The following is a 20691-nucleotide window of genomic DNA, read 5'->3' as shown; positions in this document are numbered from 1 at the left end:
TGCTGCAGGTCAGCTTTGACTGTGGTCCACATCTTCTTGGATTGCCCACTTTTAACTCCGCTCAGGCAGACGTTTGCACTGCCTGATATGCTTCCTGCACTTTTATCAGACGACATTGCGATGGCGGATTTAGCTTTGGGTTTTATTCGTGCAGGGGGTTTTTATCGCTTGATCTAAGAGTTTGTCCTTTTTTACCTTGTGTTTATCCTGGCCTTTGGCCTATGATTTTAGACTGTTTTTCTTGGTGGTTGGCTTTTCCTTCTTTTTTTTTTTCTATGGTCGGCCAACCACTGTCACACTCTGTGTGATTTTTAATTCCTTTTGTCTGGTCTCTGTCTGTGTCTTCCTTGTCCTGTGTAGTCTCTTGTCATCTCCATTGTTTATTTTTATTTCTTGTGGGGGTTTAAAGTTTATAGAAAAAGGGACCGATGGCCCTAGTAGTCTGGTCGCTTCAATCCCACAAACCAACCCCAACCAATAAACCCATTCCTTATCATGTAATATTGCTGCAGTGCTGTGTGGCATTTATCATGCCACTTATTCAATACTTCTTTCATGACTGGATATTTGTCCTGTTCTGGCACAATCCCTAGTAGGCATGTGACTAAGTGAGTCTCAAAGGCAACTTGCCTCATGTATAACAGACTGAAATTGTCCTGTCATGGAGTGTCACCATATCTGCTGGTCGTGCCAGTTGGTGCCCTGTACAACATGTCCGACACAGTATTTTCTTTTCCTGGTGTGTGCACCACTGTGAATCAAAATTTCTGCAAGTATAAAGCCCACAATGCCTAGCTTCTGTATATCAGTTTAGTGGTCACAAGAAATTCCAGTGCCCTATGCTCCTAGAAAATTCTAGAAAAGCGTCCAAATTAAAAAATGTAAACTTAGCAAATGACCATACAGTTTCTGAAACCTTTAATACAGTCACTCACCTTTACTGTGCACTTAACTGGCAAATTGATTGTTTTACAATGAACTATCCCTTGATCCTCACATTCTTGGAGCAGTTGTACGGCAACTCCTGCCTTCAAGCTACATGTGAAAATAGGGAAGCAATGAGTATTGCATCTTTAACTTTCTGAAATTCTTCCTGTGCCTTTGTGTCCCAATTCCATGGAGTATTCTTTCCATTAATGCGCAGCATCGACAATATACGATGTTTGGAACTTAAATATTGGGGACTATTTATTCACAATCGATACAAAAGAGTTACATGTTAGCACCTGTTACTGTCCTTCAGAGTAGTCACCGGCATTGTGTAGAACCCATTGCCAGTGACCCGGAAGGCGTAGTATACCGTTAGCAGAACCTGTTCTGTTGATGGTACGAATAGAGTGGTCTACTGCCTGTCGAATCGCTGGAACAGTTCTGAAGCGAATGCCACGAAGTAGTTCCTTCATCTTCGGAATCAAATCAAAGTCACAAGAGCTTAGGTCCGTGGAGTATGTTGGATGGTACAGTACTTCCCAGTCCCATTGACTGAACAGAGCAGCCACAGTTTTCACTGTATGTGCCCACGCATTGTCGTGCAAAATAATTGGTGGGTTGTGCGGAAAGTGTCGCCGCTTTTTTTGCAAAGCCTGTTGCAGATGATGCTCCAAAAACAAACAGTAAAACTGCACTGACGGTCTGCCGTGGAGGAACGTAATACGTTAGGAGAACACCATCACAACTGTACATGAGAATCACCGTAACTTTAGACCACTCCGTTTGCACCATCAACACAACAGGCTCTGCTAACGGTATACTACGCCTTCCACATCGCTGGCGACAGGTTCTGCACATTGCTGGTGACTACTTTGAAGGACAGTAACAGGTGCAAACATGTAACTCTTTTGTATCAGCTGTGAATAAATAGTTGCCACTATTTAAGTTCCAACCCTCGTATTAAGGTTCACAAAGAGGTTATAAAAATTTTGGCACTTTATTTTCAGACTTTATGTCTTCAATTGATAAGGTTATAAAAATTCTTTTATATAAGGTAAACCCTCAACTGACTCTTGATGATGGGTACTGGAATCGCTCTGGCTGAATCTTCCAAGTATCAGGTCAAGTTTCAATATAATAACAGATGAAGGAATTCTTTTAGTAACTTTTTTGAAACCTGGATATATGATTACCAAGAGTTCTCACATATGAAGACATCATCCATGTATAATGTCATGTTTCTCTTGTTCATCGGGGTTAACTATGTTCAAACTTCATATGAGCATTATGAAAAAGACCCTGAGAGCAAGCGGAAGTTTCTTAAACTGATAGCACTGGCTGAAGCAAAGGAATGCCATTTACTCGTGACATGTAAGTAACTAGCTTGCAAATCCAGTGAAGTCAGCCCTTTGACTCCACAAAACTTTTGGAATAGCTTTTTCAGGCTCTGTGGTTTGTCTTGGGCATGATAATAGCATTAATTTACCTTGAGTTGACCACGAAGCAGATCGAGCCATCTCACTTTGGATCACTGTTGTATGAGCTTACTGCGTGTTCAGTGGCTCCCTGCCCCAGCCATTGAATCTGTTTCCTTCTTTACCTTCTCCTTGTGTGCCAGTGGGATGGAATATCAATGTGAAGTTTATAATGACTCCTGGGGCGTCAGAGAATGCCTCTGCATGTGTGTTCAATATCTCCTGTAACTTTGCAATTTCCTCCCTTGCTAAATTTGCCCTGTCTCCCTTCCATTTTATTTTCTAAAGTGATCTTATGGTCATAACCTGAGTCAGCAGCTATGGATATCCCATTATTATCGGAAAAGAACTCTGGTTCAGTCCTCATCCCAGATTGAGTAACTGGTCTAAGCCATTTCATCTTGACATCTTGCTTAAGGATGCAAACATCGAACTTTAACTTCTGGGACTGCTCTGGACCTACAGATTTATCTCAACACTATCTAAATCAGAAAAGCTAAGCCTAAAATTGGCTCCGTAGTAAATTATAAAATTTGCACTCAGTGTGTACCCCTGGTATGTAAAATTGATCTGAGGTTGTCTTGTCTTGACACTTTTGTTGAGAGTGGCTCCTGTCACTTTTGTCTTTTGCAGTGGCAAAGCAGGCCGCACTGCCTCCTGTTCACATCTACCAAAAGTTGCTTCACTTAGAACAGTAACTGGACTACCTGTGTCAGTGTCACATTGCAGAGTTATGGGGTCAACTTTGACATTAGTTATCAGATGGATCATTGATGACTTGTGCTATCTTCCTCAGCCAGTAGTGTCTCTTTAAATAAGAACATTTTTTTGATTAGGCTTTACCACGACTGTTATTAATATTGAGTGAAACAACAAGCCTATTACCATTTAATTTCCACATTTCAAAGGTTTAAACTTCCATCATCAGATGGATTCATTTGTATTAATATGATGTGTGTTGTGTTATGGCTTTATGGTAACATGTGGCACTGTCTCCAGTGGTCATAATTCATCACTGATAAACTGATATGTATCAGTTTGTAGACACAGTCTTTGTTTACAAGTGCTGAAGTTCATATGTCATGTATTAAGATAGAGAAAGGAGCCTGTGGCAACTGGAGACAGTGGCACAGGTTACCATAAAGTTGAAATGCAACACACTCATTATATTAATACAAATGAATCCACTTGATCATAGAGGTTTAATTCTTTGAAACACGTTGTGGAAATAAATTAAACAGTGACTGGTAACACATAGACAATCATTCAGGGACCTGCCAATTTTGGTTGAGCCTGTCTGTTGTTGAACCACCTGCGACTCCACAGATCTCAGTTCCTGTTTCTACTGTTTCTGCCGATTCCCATGTTCAGTCTTCTCTCCAGAACAATTCCTATGTGCCCATGAGCCATTATTCTGGTGTGGCTGCTGACAGTATTTTGTCATTTAAAATTCCCTGTGCCTATTTTTGAATGCCTATGTGCCTTGTCAAACTCAGGAAAGCATCAACATTGTGCTTATACCTTCCAGCAAGATTGATGTTATAAACATAAGCTGGTAATTTGATCAAACATATCTGTAAGGGTCTATGGGTTGCACACAGGCATACGGTATGTAACACGCGCACGCCAGCTGACCTATCTGGAATGCTGACAATTTGCTTGGTCAGTACAGGTGCTTCTGGCCGCAGTGCAACACAGGGAGTAAGCAGCTGGCTGCCATCTGCAGCATGCTGGATAACTAGCACAGCCTTAGGCGCGAATATGTCTCTTTTCTCAGCTCACCATGGAGCTGCTGTTAGGATGTCATACACAATGATGATGGGTGCATGTAGCATGCGTGTTTTATAATCAGCCTTTTGTTAATAAAACTGTTTAAACTTACTTCTCGGTGTTCGCGTATTACTGTACTTCAAGGACCCACCACTTACAAATGCTGACAAATATTTCGTGTAATTATCATCTGGGGCAACAACACAAACAACCCTCTTAAAGAAGTGGTGTCAGCATGGGGATAATTATGGAAAAATCTACAGTCCTGAAGAGGTGCAGCACAACGTGAACTTCGAGCAGCGGCATGAACATCTTCTGACTAAGTGGGGCATCCAACGCTGGAATTCAGGTTGGTCTACTCCTGTTTGGCTTGAATACAAAAGGCAGTTAAAAGCAGAAAGAAGCGAGCGTAACATTCCGAAAGACTTGTCAAATGATAGTTCATGCAGTACAGGTACAACTACAATAAAGAATTTTTCATTATTGCCACCAGTACCAGTGTTCAGTGGGAAACCTGAAGATGATGTGAAGGAGTTCTTTCATAAACTTGAAAGTGCCGCCCTGTTAGGATCATGGACAGATTCCGATAAGCTATTGGTTGCCAAATTAAGAATTCAGGGAGCAGCACAAGATTTCATTAGCGCAGAGCCTACTTGTGTAAAAACAGAAGATAACGATGAGTTTAGAATGATTGTTGTTCAGAGATTTAAAAGTAAAAATACGATCAGATTTCACAGAGAGCAGCTAAATGCATTCTCTGAAAATTATTTCGAGCAGTTAGTTAATGAGCCCACGCGAATAATAAACGGTTGTGAAAACACTCTTGACCTCTTAGCAACAAATAATCCTGAGTTAATAACGAGCATCAAAACTGATATAGGGATTAGTGAACACAGGGTTGTTGTAGCGAGATTGAATATTATAATCTCCAAATCCTCGAAAAATAAGCAAAAAAATATACCTATTCAAAAAGAAGATAAAAATTCACTTGAAACTTTCCTGAGAGACAATCTACATTCATTCCAAATTAATAATATAAGTGTACACCAGATGTGGCTTAAATTCAAAGAAATAGTATCGGCAGCAATTGAGAGATTTGTACGAAATAAACTAACAAACGACGGAGCTGATCCTCCTTGGTACACAAAAAATGGGTTAGAACACTGTTGCAGAAACAACGAAATAAACATGCCAAATTTAAACAGACGTAAAATCCCCAAGATTGGCGATCTTTTACAGAAGCTCAAAATTTAGTGCGGAGTTCAATGCGAGACGCTTATAACAGCTTCCACAATGAAACTTTGTCTCTAAACCTGGCAGAAAATCCAAAGAGATTCTGGTCGTATGTGAAGTATGTTAGCGGCAAGAAACAATCAGTGCCTTCTCTCCGCGATAGCGATGGAGATACTATCGAAGACAGTGGTGCCAAAGCAGAGTTACTAAACACAGCCTTCCAAAGTGCCTTCACAAAAGAAGACGAAGTAAATATTCCAGAATTCGAATCGAGAACAGCTGCCAACATGAGTAACGTAGAAGTATATATCCTCGGAGTAGTGAAGCAACTTAAATCACTTAATAAAAGCAAGTTGTCTAGTCCAGACTGTATACCAATTAGGTTCCTTTCTGAGTATGCTGATGCTTTAGCTCCATACTTAACAATCATATACAACCATTTGCTTGACGAAAGACCTGTACCCAAAGACTGGAAAGTTGCACAGGTCACCCCAAATCAAGAAAGGTAGTAGGAGTAATCCACTAAATAACAGGCCCATATTGTTAATGTCGATATGCAGCAGGATTTTAGAACATATATTGTGTTCGAACGTTATGAATTTCCTTGAAGGAAACTGTGTATTGACACACAGTCAGCATGGATATAGAAAACATTGTTCCTCTGAAACACAATAGCTCTTTATTCACATGAAGTGCTGAGTACTATTGACAAGGGATTTCAGATCGATTCTGTATTCCTGGATTTCCGGAAGGCTTTTGACACAGTACCACACAAGTGGCTCGTAGTGAAATTGCGTGCTTATGGAATATCGTCTCAGTTATGTGACTGGATTTGTGATTTCCTGTCAGAGAGGTCACAGTTCGTAGTAACTGATGAAAAATCATCGAGTAAAACAGAAGTGATTTCAGGCGTTCCCCAAGGTAGTGTTATAGGCCCTTTGCTGTTCCTTATCTGTATAAACGATTTGGGAGACAATCTGAGCAGCCATCTTCAGTTGTTTGCTGATGATGCTGTCGTTTATCGACTAATAAAGTCATCAAAAGATCGAAACAAACTGAAAAATGATGTGGAAAAAATATCTGAATGGTGTGAAAAGTGGCAGTTGATCTTAAATAACAAAAAGTGTGAGGTCATTCACGTGAGTGCTAAAAGAAACTCGTTAAACTTCGGTTACACGGTAAATCAGTCTAATCTAAAAGCTGTAAATTCAACTAAATACCTAGGTATTACAATTACTAACAACTTAAATTGGAAAGAACAAATAGAAAATGTTGTGGGGAAGGCTAACCAAAGGCTGCATTTTATTGGCAGGACACTTAGAAAATATAGCAGACCTACTAAGGAGACTGCCTACACTACACTTGTCCGTCCTCTTTTAGAATACTGCTGCACGGTGTGTGATCCATACCAGATAGGACCGATGGGGTACATCGAAAAAGTTCAAAGAAAGGCAGCACATTTTGTATTATCGCGAAATATGGGAGAGAGTGTCACAGAAATGATACAGGATTTGGGCTGGAAATCGTTAAAAGAAAGGTATTTTTCGTTGCGACAGAATCTTCTCACGAAATTCCAATCACCAACTTTCTCCTTCGAATGTGAAAATATTTTGTTGACACTAACCTACATAGGGAGGAATGATCACCACGATAAAATGAGGGAAATTAGAGCTTGTACGGAAAGATATAGGTGTTCATTCTTTCCGCGCACTATACGAGATTGGAATAATGGGGAATTGTGAAGGTGGTTTGATGATCACCAGTTAACAGTGCAACCAGATGACCAAGCAAAATCTTCATTTGTAACAGCAACAGGAGTATACAAGTATCTTCATACGTCATTTGGACTTCGTAATGCTCCAGATACATTTCAGCGCCTGATGGATTCAGTTTTACAAGGGCTCACCCCAACACAAGCACTTGTTTATCTTGATGATATAATAATTTTTGGGGAAAACATGAAGCAGCATACTGAGAGACTACAAGCTGGTTTTGAGTGTGTAAGAAGTGCAAACCTGTCTTTATCAATAGATAAATGTCATTTTACACAAAGTAAAGCTAACTACCTTGGTCATGTTATAACCAGTGAAGGTGTTCGACCTGATACAAAATTAATTGGAGATGTAAAGAATTTTCCTGAACCACAGAATTTGAAAGAACTACAATAATTCTTGGGATTGTCAAATTTCTACAGACAATTTGTAGCCAGTTATGCTAATATAGTATGTCCAATGACACAGCTACTGAAGAAAGGAGCCATATTTAATTGGTCAACAGAGTGCACAGAGGCAATGGAAGAACTTAAAACTGCTCCAACTACAGCTCCAGTGTTAGCCTATTCGGATTTCAGTAAACCTTTTATTCTTTCAACAGATGCACCCAATTTTGCCATAGGTGCAATCTTGTTTCAAGAAGTTGATGGTCATGAACATCCAATCTCATTTGCTTTCAGACAATTAAACAAAGCAGAATGTAATTATACTACTACTGAGGAGGAGCTTTGTGCTTTGGTTTTTGGTATAGCACATAACAGATGATTCTTAACAAGAAGAGAGTTTACGGTTATTACAGATCATGCTGCACTTAAATGGTTATTGAGCTTAAAGGATCCAAGTTCCAGATTAACAAGATGGGCATTAAGTCTGAGTGAGTACCAATTTAAGGTTATTCACTGACATGCTAAACAACATGTGAATGCTGATGCAATGAGTCAAAAAGTCTATGTTTGTGTTACTATAAGTTGAGAAGAAGAGTTAAAGGCAGCTCAGGAAGAAGATCCACAATGCAAATTATGGAAAAATGATCAATGTTTTGTCGAAATAGATGGATTATTGTACAAAATCACTAGTAAAGGAAACCACGTAGTTATTCCAGAAAGCATGAAAGAGCAAATCATGAAGAACAACATGATTCAAAGAACTGCAGTAAAAAAGCAACCAACATTAAAATTGCTCAAATGTTTTGGTGGCCGAGCCACAAAGCTGACATTTTCGAGTTTGTTTCACAATGTGATTCCTGTAACAGACGGAATAATGTAGGAAAAAGTAGAGCATCATTGCAAGAACTGCCAGAAACAAGTGAACCATTTGAATGAGTAGGACTAGACGTCGTAGGACAATTGCCTAAGATTAAAGATGGAAACAAATATATATTGACAGTGTTAGATCATTTCTCTAGATACCTTCTCATGATACCAATACCTGATCGGAGCGCTTAGACTATACCTAAAGTTTTTGAAAAAGAATGTATTCTTAAGTTTGGATCACCATTAAGTATAATTAGTGATCAAGGAACGAATTTTATGAGTGAATTACTTAAACAGACTTGTAAGGTCATGCAAATAACTCAGTTAAGGACTACACCAGCACACCCTGAAGGAAATGGAAGAGTCAAACGAGTCCACAGAACAATTATTAAAATGGTTAGTCATTACGTGAGCAGCAAACACGACAGTTGGTATGTCTGTTTACCGTACTTGGTTAGTTGTTACAATGCTAAAATGCTCATCTCAACTGGCTTAAGTCCATATGAGATCGTCTACGGAAGAAGAATGCATTCACCCTTGGACTTTGCCCGATCGACTGCCAGAATCGGCAATGAACACATAAGGGATCTAGCATGCAAGCTAAAGGAAGCATGGAAGGGAGTGAAACAGCGAAATCATCACTCCTTTCTTCAGCAAGCAAGACAACACGACCGCCAAGTGGCAGTGCCACAGTATTGAGTTGGAGATCTTGTGTATCTGAGCAACATGGTGTTAAGGAAGAGTCAAGTTGAAAAGTTTAAGAAGTTTTGGAAAGGACCATATCCGATCTTGGAGGTGTTGTCGGCAGTCACTCTTAAGCTCCAAATGCCCTTTCGTTCGATTGTCGTTCATGTCAGTCGTGTAAAGCCATGTCTGGGTAGATTTCCCTGTAGTATCGCAAGATGACGAGGACCGACCGAGAGGCAGACCTGCTGTTCTCAAACCCAAGAAACTAGAATCGCGAGGTCACAGTCCAGACTTCGAGGCCGAGGCATCGCCACGTTCTGAGTGATAATGTTCCAGACACCTCTACAATTTGCGAAAACGTGTTTAGTGTGTGAGGGTGCAATGCATGTGTTTATTTTGGCCATGTGCTTATGTGAATGTGTTGTGAAAATTTAGTACTGAAGCTATTGCACGATTGTACAAGTGAAACTAAACCTTTTATTCCACAGGTTACCACAAGAAACTCATTTATTTTATGTTCATTGGTAACTCTAGTATTTAGAACTAATTAACCATGTTCATTTTTATTGTAATGTTTGCTATGATAGGGTATTCTGCTAATGCTGTTGTAATAGTACCACAGAGTACAGGTGTTTTGTTTGAACCACAATCAGACATGATAGTTTCAACAAGCCATGCAGAACTTGTATTCAAGTACAATCTGAGTGAAATCCAGCAACAGTTCAATTCTGTAAAGAAGCAAATTGATCTAATTCGTTCTGTTAAAGGTAATGATACAAATTTGGAAATGGGAACATCTTGGTATAGTAACTGGATCACAGCCAAAATGTATGTAGAGTCTACATTTGCTAATTATGAACAAGAGATTTAATGTTTTTTAAAGCTTTTACCACATACACAGTTAGACAGTCAGTGAGAGCGCATCGCTAGTTCCTGCTACTACTAAGGCGAGTACACCGTTCGCTTGTTACATATTTTTACGAGCTTCAGTGTAGTGGATAGGAACTGTGATTGTTGTGTACAGATGCGAGCTGAGCTGGCAACCTTTCGGTCACATCTTCAGGCTGCGTTGGCTTCTGTCACACAGCTTCAGGCTGCTGCCAGGGGGAGTCACTGTTGGGGATCGGATGCGGGGATGTGAGGGACATCGAGCACGTCCCACGTGTCCTCCGATCAGTCCACTGCTGTGACCTCCCCGGATACTGCCTGCACTGAGATTGACCCTTCACCCGTGGTCGAGTGGGAGATCATTCCAAAGTCTGGCAGGCAGCGAAAAACTTTCCATGGGGCCGATCGTAGGACCTCCCCAGTTCGTCTGACGAACAGGTTTCGGGCGTTATCTGTGGCTGATGATGTCTCTGAGCCAGATGCAGTTGTTCACCCCGTTCCAGAGGAAGCTTCTCGGCCCGCAAGGTCTGGGCATTCACAGAGGGTGGGTTTGCTGGTAGTTGGGAGCTCCAGTGTTAGGCGTGTAATGGGGCCCCTTAGGAACATGGCTGCCAAGGAGGGGAAGGAAGCCAGTGTGCACTCTGTGTGCAGTCCGGGAGGGAGTCATTCCAGATGTGGAAAGGTGCTTCCGGATGCCATGAACAGTACAGGGTGCAGCCAACTGCAGGTGGTGGCTCATGTCGGTACCAACGACGTGTGTTGCTTTGGATCGGAGCAGATTCTGTCTGGTTTCGCGCGGCTAGCGGAAATGGTAAAGACTGCCAGTCTTGCTTCCGAGATTAAGGAGGAGCTCACCATCTGCAGCATCGTTGATAGAACCGACTGTGGTCCTTTGGTGCAGAGCCGAGTGGAGGATCTGAATCAGAGGCTCAGATGATTCTGTGACCGTGTAGGCTGCAGATTCCTTGACTTGCGCCATCGGGTGGTGGGTTTCCGGGTTCCGCTTAATAGGTCAGGAGTCCACTGCACACAGGAGGCGGCTACACGGGTAGCAGGGGCTGTGTGGAAGGGACTGGGCGGTTTCTTGGGTTAGGAGTCTCAGGGAACCACAGAAGGGGCATCCATCAGAAAGTGGGCAGGTAAAACATGGTAAGGTAGTTGTAGACACGATTGGTATTGTAGTTTTAAATCGTTGTAGCTGTGTAGGGAAAGAACCAACTGAAGCTCAAATAGTTGTAGGTACAGAGAGCTGGCTAAAGCTGGAAATACGTTCAGCCTAAGTTTTTTCAAACGCTCTAACAGTGTTCAGAAAGGATAGATTAAATACAGTTGGTGGTGGAGTATTTATTGCAGTCAGAGGTAGTTTGCCTTGTAGCGAAATTGAAGTAGGTAGTTCATGTGAAATAGTATGGGTAGAGGTTATACCTGACAATCGCACTAAACTATTAATTGGATTGTTTTACCGACCCCCCCCGACTCAGAAGACATAGTTGCTGAACAGTTCAAAGAAAATTTGAGTCTCATTTCAACTAAGTACCCTGCTTATACAATTATAGTTAGTGGTGACTTCAATCGACCCTCGATATGCTGGAAAAACTGTATGTTTAAAACCGGCGGCAGGCATAAAACATAATCCGAAATTGTACTGAATGCTTTCTCAGAAAATTATTTTGAACAATTAGTTCATGAGCCCACTCGAAATGTAAATGGTTCCGAAAGCATACTTGACATTTTAGCAGCATATAATCCTGGACAAATAGTGAGTGTTGTGACGAATACAGGGATTAGCGACCACAAGGCAGTTGCTGCTAGGCTGAATACTGTAACACCTACAACCATCAAAAAGAAACGAGTAGTATATCTATTTAAAAAAAGCTGATATAAATGCTCTTAACCCCTTTTTAAGAGACAATCTTCACTCCTTCTGATCTGATCATGTAAGTGTAGAAATTTATTTATTTATTTATTTATTTATTTCTTGTTCCGTAGATCCAGTTAGTGAGTCAATCACAAGGATATGGAACGTGTCAAATTGTACAGGTTTCAATTTAAACTTACAATAAATACAAGGGCAATTCAATGGAAAATTGTACATAGTTTAAGTAAGACATACTATAAATAAAGTAACAGATACAATGTCAGCTAGATAACATAACTACCATTTGACAGAAAAAGGAGTTTCAAATAAAGGTTAAAGATAAGAGCACAAAGTTAAATCAGATATTAGACCTACAAGAGTAAATACATGTACAGCCAATCTGTTGTTACAAAAAGTGCGCTAATGCCCAAATGCACAATAAAATCAATTGAACTACTTCTAGACACAATAAGTTTAGTGATGGTATACATTTTCTTTCAGGTATTCATCCACAGTATAATAAGATTTCTCTGTTAGGTAATCTTTGAGAACTTGTTTAAATTTTGGCAGTTCTGTATGAACACATTTGATATGTAGTGGTAGAGCATTGAGCAGCTTAATGCTGGAGTAGTAAACTCCTTTTTGTACCAGAGTGAGACGTTTCATTTCTAAATGTAGATTGTTTTTGTTTCTGGTGTTATAACCATGGAATTTACTGTTGTCTTGGTAGATGGAATAATTTTTGCACACAAAGGTGAGGAAGGAAAAAATATACTGTGAGGCAGTTGTTAGGATACCTATCTTCCGAAACAAGTGCCTGCAAGAGTGTCTTTGATGGACCCCACACATTATTCTGATTGCTTTTTTTTGGATGGTGAAAACTTTTTTTGCAAGTGGTTGGTTCCCCCAGAATATGATAGCATATGACATCAATGAGTGGAAGTAGCCAAAGTAGGCAACCTTAATAGTGTCAACTTCAGCCACTGAAGAAATTACCCGTAATGCAAATGTTGCCGAGCTAAGTTTTTTTACATAGATGAAGAATGTGAACTGACCAATTACATTTACTGTCTATGTAAGCACCCAGGAATTTTGTGTCTTCAACTTTCTGTATTGGTTGATCTCTACATTTTATGTTAATTTCATCGGGATTACTTTGTGATGTATGGAACCTCATATAATGAGTTTTATCTGCATTGAGCGAGAGACCATTTGAGGAGAACCAATTTAAGATGTCATTAAAAACAGTATTTGTAGTTTTTTCAAGATCATGATCAATCAAATCGTCAATTAGAATTGTGGTATCATCGGCAAACAGGGTAAATTTGCTGTTTGTCTCAGAACAAAGAGGAAGATCATTAATAAAGATGAGGAAAAGCAGTGGGCCCAAAACGGAGCCCTGAGGCACACCACACGTTATCGTGCCCCATTCAGACGAGGCAGGTTCTCCAGAAGAGCCATTTAGCATTACAGTCTGCTTCCGATCCTGTAGATATGATTGTAGCCACAAGCCAACAGTACCACCTAAACCATAGTATTCTGCCTTTTTCCAAAGAATTTGATGGTTTACACAGTCAAAGGCTTTCGTAAGATCACAAAAAATACCCACTGGAGACATTTTTTTGTTAATGGCTTCCAAAACTTGGTTGCTGAAAGAGAATATTGCCTGTTCAGTACAAAGACTGGCACGAAACCCAAACTGATTTTTGCTTAAGATACTGTGGATGTTGAGATGGTCTACAATCCTCCTGTGCACGAGTTTTTCTAGAATTTTCGAGAAGGTAGTTAATAGGGATATTGGGCGATAGTTTGTAACAATGCTTTTATCCCCTTTTTTAAAGAGAGGAATGTTTCAGAGAGATAGTATCAACAGCAATTGAGAGATATATACTTCATACATACATGGTACTGATCCCCCATGGTACACAAAACGGGTCAGATCGTTGTTGCATAAGCAACAAAAAAAGCATGTTGTTGTTGTTGTTGTGGTCTTCAGTCCTGAGACTGGTTTGATGCAGCTCTCCATGCTACTCTATTCTGTGCAAGCTTCTTCATCTCCCAGTACCTACTGCAACCTACATCCTTCTGAATCTGCTTAGTGTATTCATCTCTTGGTCTCCCTCTACGATTTTTACCCTCCACGCTGCCCTCCAATGCTAAATTTGTGATCCCTTGATGCCTCAAAACATGTCCTACCAACCGATCCCTTCTTCTAGTCAAGTTGTGCCACAAACTTCTCTTCTCCCCAATCCTATTCAATACCTCCTCATTAGTTACGTGATCTACCCACCTTATCTTCAGCATTCTTCTGTAGCACCACATTTTGAAAGCTTCTATTCTCTTCTTGTCCAAACTGGTTATCGTCCATGTTTCACTTCCATACATGGCTACACTCCATACAAATACTTTCAGAAATGACTTCCTGACACTTAAATCTATACTCGATGTTAACAAATTCCTTTTCTTCAGAAACGATTTCCTTGCCATTGCCAGTCTACATTTTATATCCTCTCTACTTCGACCATCATCAGTTATTTTACTCCCTAAATAGCAAAACTCCTTTACTACTTTAAGTGTCTCATTTCCTAATCTAATCCCCTCAGCATCACCCGATTTAATTTGACTACATTCCATTATCCTCGTTTTGCTTTTGTTGATGTTCATCTTATATCCTCCTTTCAAGACACTGTCCATTCCGTTCAGCTGCTCTTCCAAGTCCTTTGCTGTCTCTGACAGAAATACAATGTCATCAGCGAACCTCAAAGTTTTTATTTCTTCTCCATGGACTTTAATACCTACTCCGAACTTTTCTTTTGTTTCCTTTACTGCTTGCTCAATATACAGATTGAATAACATCGGGGAGAGGCTACAACCCTGTCTTACTCCCTTCCCAACCACTGCTTCCCTTTCATGCCCCTCGACTCTTATAACTGCCATCTGGTTTCTGTACAAATTGTAAATAGCCTTTCGCTCCCTGTATTTCACCCCTGCCACCTTCAGAATTTGAAAGAGAGTATTCCAGTTAACGTTGTCAAAAGCTTTCTCTAAGTCTACAAATGCTAGAAACGTAGGTTTGCCTTTTCTTAATCTTTCTTCTAAGATAAGTCGTAAGGTTAGTATTGCCTCACGTGTTCCAACATTTCTGCGGAATCCAAACTGATCTTCCCCGAGGTCCGCTTCTACCAGTTTGTCCATTCGTCTGTAAAGAATTCGCGTTAGTATTTTGCAGCTGTGACTTATTAAACTGATAGTTCGGTAATTTTCACATCTGTCAACACCTGCTTTCTTTGGGATTGGAATTATTATATTCTTCTTGAAGTCTGTGGGTATTTCGCCTGTCTCATACATCTTGCTCACCAGATGGTAGAGTTTTGTCATGACTGGCTCTCCCAAGGCCATCAGTAGTTCTAATGGAATGTTGTCTACTCCCGGGGCCTTGTTTCGACTCAGGTCTTTCAGTGCTCTGTCAAACTCTTCACGCAGTATCGTATCTCCCATTTCATCCTCATCTACATTCTCTTCCATTTCTATAATATTGTCCTCAAGTACCTCGCCCTTGTATAGACCCTCTTTCCACCTTTCTGCTTTCCCTTCTGTGGTTAGGACTGGGTTTCCATCTGAGCTCTTGATATTCATACAAGTGGTTTTCTTTTCTCCAAAGGTCTCTTTAATTTTCTTGTAGGCAGTATCTATCTTACCCCTAGTGAGACAAGCCTCTACATCCTTACATTTTTCCTCTAGCCATCCCTGCTTAGCCATTTTGCACTTCCTGTCGATCTCATTTTTGAGACGTTTGAATTCCTTTTTGCCTGCTTCATTTACTGCATTTTTATATTTTCTCCTTTCATCAATTAAATTCAGTATTTCTTCTGTTACCCAAGGGTTTCTATTAGCCCTCGTCTTTTTACCTACTTGATCCTCTGCTGCCTTCACTACTTCATCCCTCAGAGCTACCCATTCTTCTTCTACTGCATTTCTTTCCCCCATTCCTGTCAATTGTTCCCTTATGCTCTCCCTGAAACTCTCTACAACCTCTGGTTCTTTCAGTTTATCCAGGTCCCATCTCCTTAAATTCCCACCTTTTTGCAGTTTCTTCAGTTTCAATCTGCAGTTCATAACCAATAGATTGTGGTCAGAATCCACATCTGCCCCTGGAAATGTCTTACAATTTAAAACCTGGTTCCTAAATCTCTGTCTTACCATTATATAATCTATCTGATACCTTTTACTATCTCCAGGATTCTTCCAGGTATACAACCTTCTTTCATGATTCTTGAACCAAGTGTTAGCTATGATTAAGTTATGCTCTGTGCAAAATTCTACAAGGCGGCTTCCTCTTTCATTTCTTAGCCCCAATCCATATTCACCTACTATGTTTCCTTCTCTCCCTTTTCCTACTGACGAATTCCAGTCACCCATGACTATTAAATTTTCGTCTCCCTTCACTAGCTGAATCATTTCTTTTATTTCGTCATACATTTCATCAATTTCTTCATCATCTGCAGAGCTAGTTGGCATATAAACTTGTACTACTGTAGTAGGCATGGGCTTTGTGTCTATCTTGGCCACCATAATGCGTTCACTATGCTGTTTGTAGTAGCTAACCCGCACTCCTATTCTTTTATTCATTATTAAACCTACTCCTGCATTACCCCTATTTGATTTTGTATTTATAACCCTGTAATCACCTGACCAAAAGTCTTGCTCCTCCTGCCACCGAACTTCACTAATTCCCACTATATCTAACTTTAACCTATCCATTTCCCTTTTTAAATTTTCTAACCTACCTGCCCGATTAAGGGATCTGACATTCCACGCTCCGATCCGTAGAATGCCAGTTTTCTTTCTCCTGATAACGACGTCCTCTTGAGTAGTCCCCGCCCGGAGATCCGAATGGGGGACTATTTTACCTCCGGAATATTTTACCCAAGACGACGCCATCATCATTTAATCATACAGTAAAGCTGCATGTCCTCGGGAAAAATTACGGCTGTAGTTTCCCCTTGCTTTCAGCCGTTCGCAGTACCAGCACAGCAAGGCCGTTTTGGTTAATGTTACAAGGCCAGATCAGTCAATCATCCAGACTGTTGCCCCTGCAACTACTGAAAATGCTGCTGCCCCTCTTCAGGAACCACATGTTTGTCTGGCCTCTCAACAGATACCCCTCCGTTGTGATTGCACCTACGGTACGGCCATCTGTATCGCTGAGGCACGCAAGCCTCCCCACCAACGGCAAGGTCCAGAACACAAAATCCCCAAGATTGGAGAAGTTTTACAGAAGTTCAAAATATGGCACTTACTTCAATGTGAGATGATTTTAATAATTTCCGCTACAAAATTCTGTCTCTAAATCTGGCAGAAAACCCAAAGAAATTCTGGTCATACATAAAACACATCAGTGGCAAGACACAATCAATACCTTCACTGCGCGATAACAATAGTGAAGTCACTGATGACAGTGCCACTAAAGCAGAGTTATTAAACACGGGTTTCCAAAACTCCTTCACCAAAGAAGACAAAGTAAATATTCCTGAATTCCAATCAAGAACAACTGCCAAGATGAGAAACATATAAGTAGATATCCCCGGTGTAACAAAGCAATAAAGACAAGGCCTCCGGTCCAAATTGTATACCAATCAGGTTCCTCTCAGAGTATGCTGATAAAATAGCTCAATATTTAGCAATTATATACAACCACTCGCTCACAGAAAGATACGTACCTAAAGACTGGAAAACTGCTCAAGTCACACCAATACCCAAAAAGGGAAGTAGGAGTAATCCGCAGAATTACAGGCCTATATCACTAACACCGATTCGCAATAGGGTTTTAGAACATATACTGCATTCAAACATTATGAAGGACCTCGAAGAAAACAATTTATTGACATATAGTCAGCAGGGATTCAGAAAATATCATTCCTGTGAAACACAACTAGCTCTTTTATACCCATGAAGTAATAAGTGCTATTGACAAGGGCTGTCAAATTGATTCCATATTTTTAGATTTCCAGAAGGCTTTCGACACCGTTCCTCACAAGCGTCTTCTAATCAAACTGTGTGCCTCCGGAGTATCACCTCAGTTGTGCGACTGGATTCATGATTTCCTGTCAGAAAGGTCACAGTTCGTAGTAATAGATGGAAAGTCATTGAGTAAAACAGAAGTAATATCTGGTGTTCCCCAAGAAAGTGTTATAGGCTCTCTATTGTTCCAGATCTATATTAACGACATAGGAGACAATCTGAGTAGCCATCTTAAATTGTTTGCAGATGATGCTGTTATTTACCATCTTGTAAAGTCATCAGATGATCAAAACGACTTGCAAAATAATTTAGATAAGATATCTGTTTGGTGCGAAGAGTGGCAATTGACCCTGAATAAAGAAAAGTGCGAAGTTATTCACATGAGTACTAAAAGAAATCAGCTAAATTTCGATTACGTGATAAGTCACACAAATCTGAGGGCTGTAAATTGAACAAAATACTTAGGGATTACAATTTCAAATAACCTAAATTGGAACGATCACATAGATAATATTGTGGGTAGAGCAAACCAAAGACTGCGATTCATTGGCAGAACACTTAGAAGGTGCAACAGGTCTACCAAAGGGACTGCTTACACTACGCTTGTCCGCCCTATTCTGGAGTACTTCTATGCGGTGTGGGATCCGCATCAGGTGGGACTGACAGATGACATCGAAAAAGTACAAAGAAGGACAGCTCGTTTCGTATTATCGCAAAATAGGGGAGATAGTGTCACAGACACGATATGTGAATTGGAGTGGCAATCATTAAAACAAAGGCGTTTTTCGTTGCCATGGGATCTTCTCATGAAATTTCAATCACCAGTTTTCTCCTCTGATTGCAAAAACATTCTGTTGGCACCCTCCTACATAGGGAGAAATGATCATCACGATAAAATAAGAGAAATCAGTGCTCGCATGGAAAAATTTAAGTGCTCGTTTTTCCTGCATGCTGTTCAATAGTGGAACGGTAGAGAGACAGCATGAAGGTGGTTCATTGAACCCTTTGCCGGGCACTTTATTGTGAATAGCAGAGTAATCTCGTAGATGTAGATGTCGATGTAAAACTTCAATTAGGTGTAAACATGCCTGGTTTGATTTTTGAGGGAGTATCATTTGTACTGTATTTCGTACTTTAACTGGTTGAGATCTACTGGAAATTAAAGGCAAAATATTAGCTCTTGAACAACAGTCCAGTACAGATTCAACTAACCTCTCTAATGAAATTATCTGTTTTAAAGAATATGCAAAGAACCATTTCTAACCACACAGTTTTCATTGAACAGATTGTAAAGCAATTTATCTCACGTTTCCACATAATTCATAATGAAACGAATGCAAATATCCAAATCCTGAAGGCACGCTTTTCTGTACCGAACGTTACTGTGTCTGTAAATGAAATACATGTTGCAATGTTGAAATAAATACATAGCGTGCAGAGGTCATTTTGAGCCACCTATGGTTGCTCTTTTTCTCTGGGGAGAGTGATGTAAGGGTCTACGGGTTGCACGCAGCCGTATGGTGCGTAATGAGCGCTCACCAGCTGACCTATCTGGAATACTGACAATTTGCTTGGTCAGTACACATGCATCCAGCCGCAGTGCAGGGAGTAAGCGACTGGCCACCGTCCGCAGCATGCTGGATAACTAGCGCAGTCTTGGGCATGAATATGTCTCTTTTCCTTAGCTCACCATGGAGCCTTTCGATACGACCGTAATTAGCCGCTGTTAGGATGTCAGACACAGTGATGATGGGTGCATGTAGCATCTGTGTTTTATAATCAGCCTTTTGTTAATAAAACTATTTAAACTTACTTTTCGGTGTTCGTGTATTACCGTACCTCAAGAACTCACCACTTACAAATCCTGACAAATATTTCGTGTAATTATCATCCGGGGCAACAACACAAACAATATATCCATATTAACTTGGGTCAGACGATATGACTGGTTGGCAAACTGGGTTTTGTGAACCATATTATCAAAGGAACCAGCAAGACTACAGAAGGCAGAGTTCTAAAACTTTTTAACATAATTATATTGTGCTGCACTTGATCCTGTGTGGTTAGGAGCCAGTATGGCCCTGTAAACACTTGGCAGAAGTTTGAGTGACATGAGGGATGCTAACTGCATACATGTTGCTCTTCATCCTCGAGGTAGCCATGGCCTTGACAAATAGCCAACACATATTCAGAATATATCATTTTTGTGAAATACAACAAGTTCTTTATTCTAATGAAGTAATGAGTGGTGTTGACAGGTGAAGTCAGATGAGTGGTGTTGACAGGTGAAGTCAGATGAGTGGTGTTGACAGGTGAAGTCAGATGGATTCTGTATTTCAGATGACCTTTGACACTATTCCTCACAAGTGAGTTCTACTTAAATTGTATATATTGTGTGTCTAGATTCGTGATTTCCTGTCAGAAACATCAGAGTTCATTGTAATCAATGAAAGTCATTCAGTAAAACAGGAGTAACTTCTGATGATTCCTAAGGAAGTATTAGATATCCTCTGCTGTTCCTGATCTATGGAAATGATTAGAAGACAATCTGACCAGGCCTCTTAGATTATTTGCAGATGATGCTTCATTTACCATCTTGTAAAATCATCAGATGATCATAACCAAGTGCAAAATTATGTAGCCAAGATATCTGTGGTAATTGACTCTAAATAATGAAAAGTGTGAAGTCATCCACATGAGTGCTAAAAGGGATCTACTAAGTTTCAGTTATACAATAAATCACACAAATCTAAAGGCTGTGAATTCAACTAAGTACTTATGGATTATAGTAATGAATAAGTTAA

The 20691-nt window shown here is 40.3% G+C and overlaps 1 protein-coding gene across 4 annotated transcripts in view; it reads left to right on the top strand.

The window, feature by feature from the left end:
• Window positions 1–20691, top strand: part of LOC124711395 (cortactin-binding protein 2-like) — a 113566-nt gene that overhangs the window by 29046 nt on the left and 63829 nt on the right. The gene's annotated exons all lie outside the window — the stretch shown is intronic.

Source organism: Schistocerca piceifrons, chromosome 8, assembly GCF_021461385.2.
Source record: "Schistocerca piceifrons isolate TAMUIC-IGC-003096 chromosome 8, iqSchPice1.1, whole genome shotgun sequence".
Taxonomy (NCBI): domain Eukaryota; kingdom Metazoa; phylum Arthropoda; class Insecta; order Orthoptera; family Acrididae; genus Schistocerca; species Schistocerca piceifrons.
Note: the sequence above shows the minus strand (reverse complement) of the source record. Positions and strands in the feature narration are given on the sequence as shown.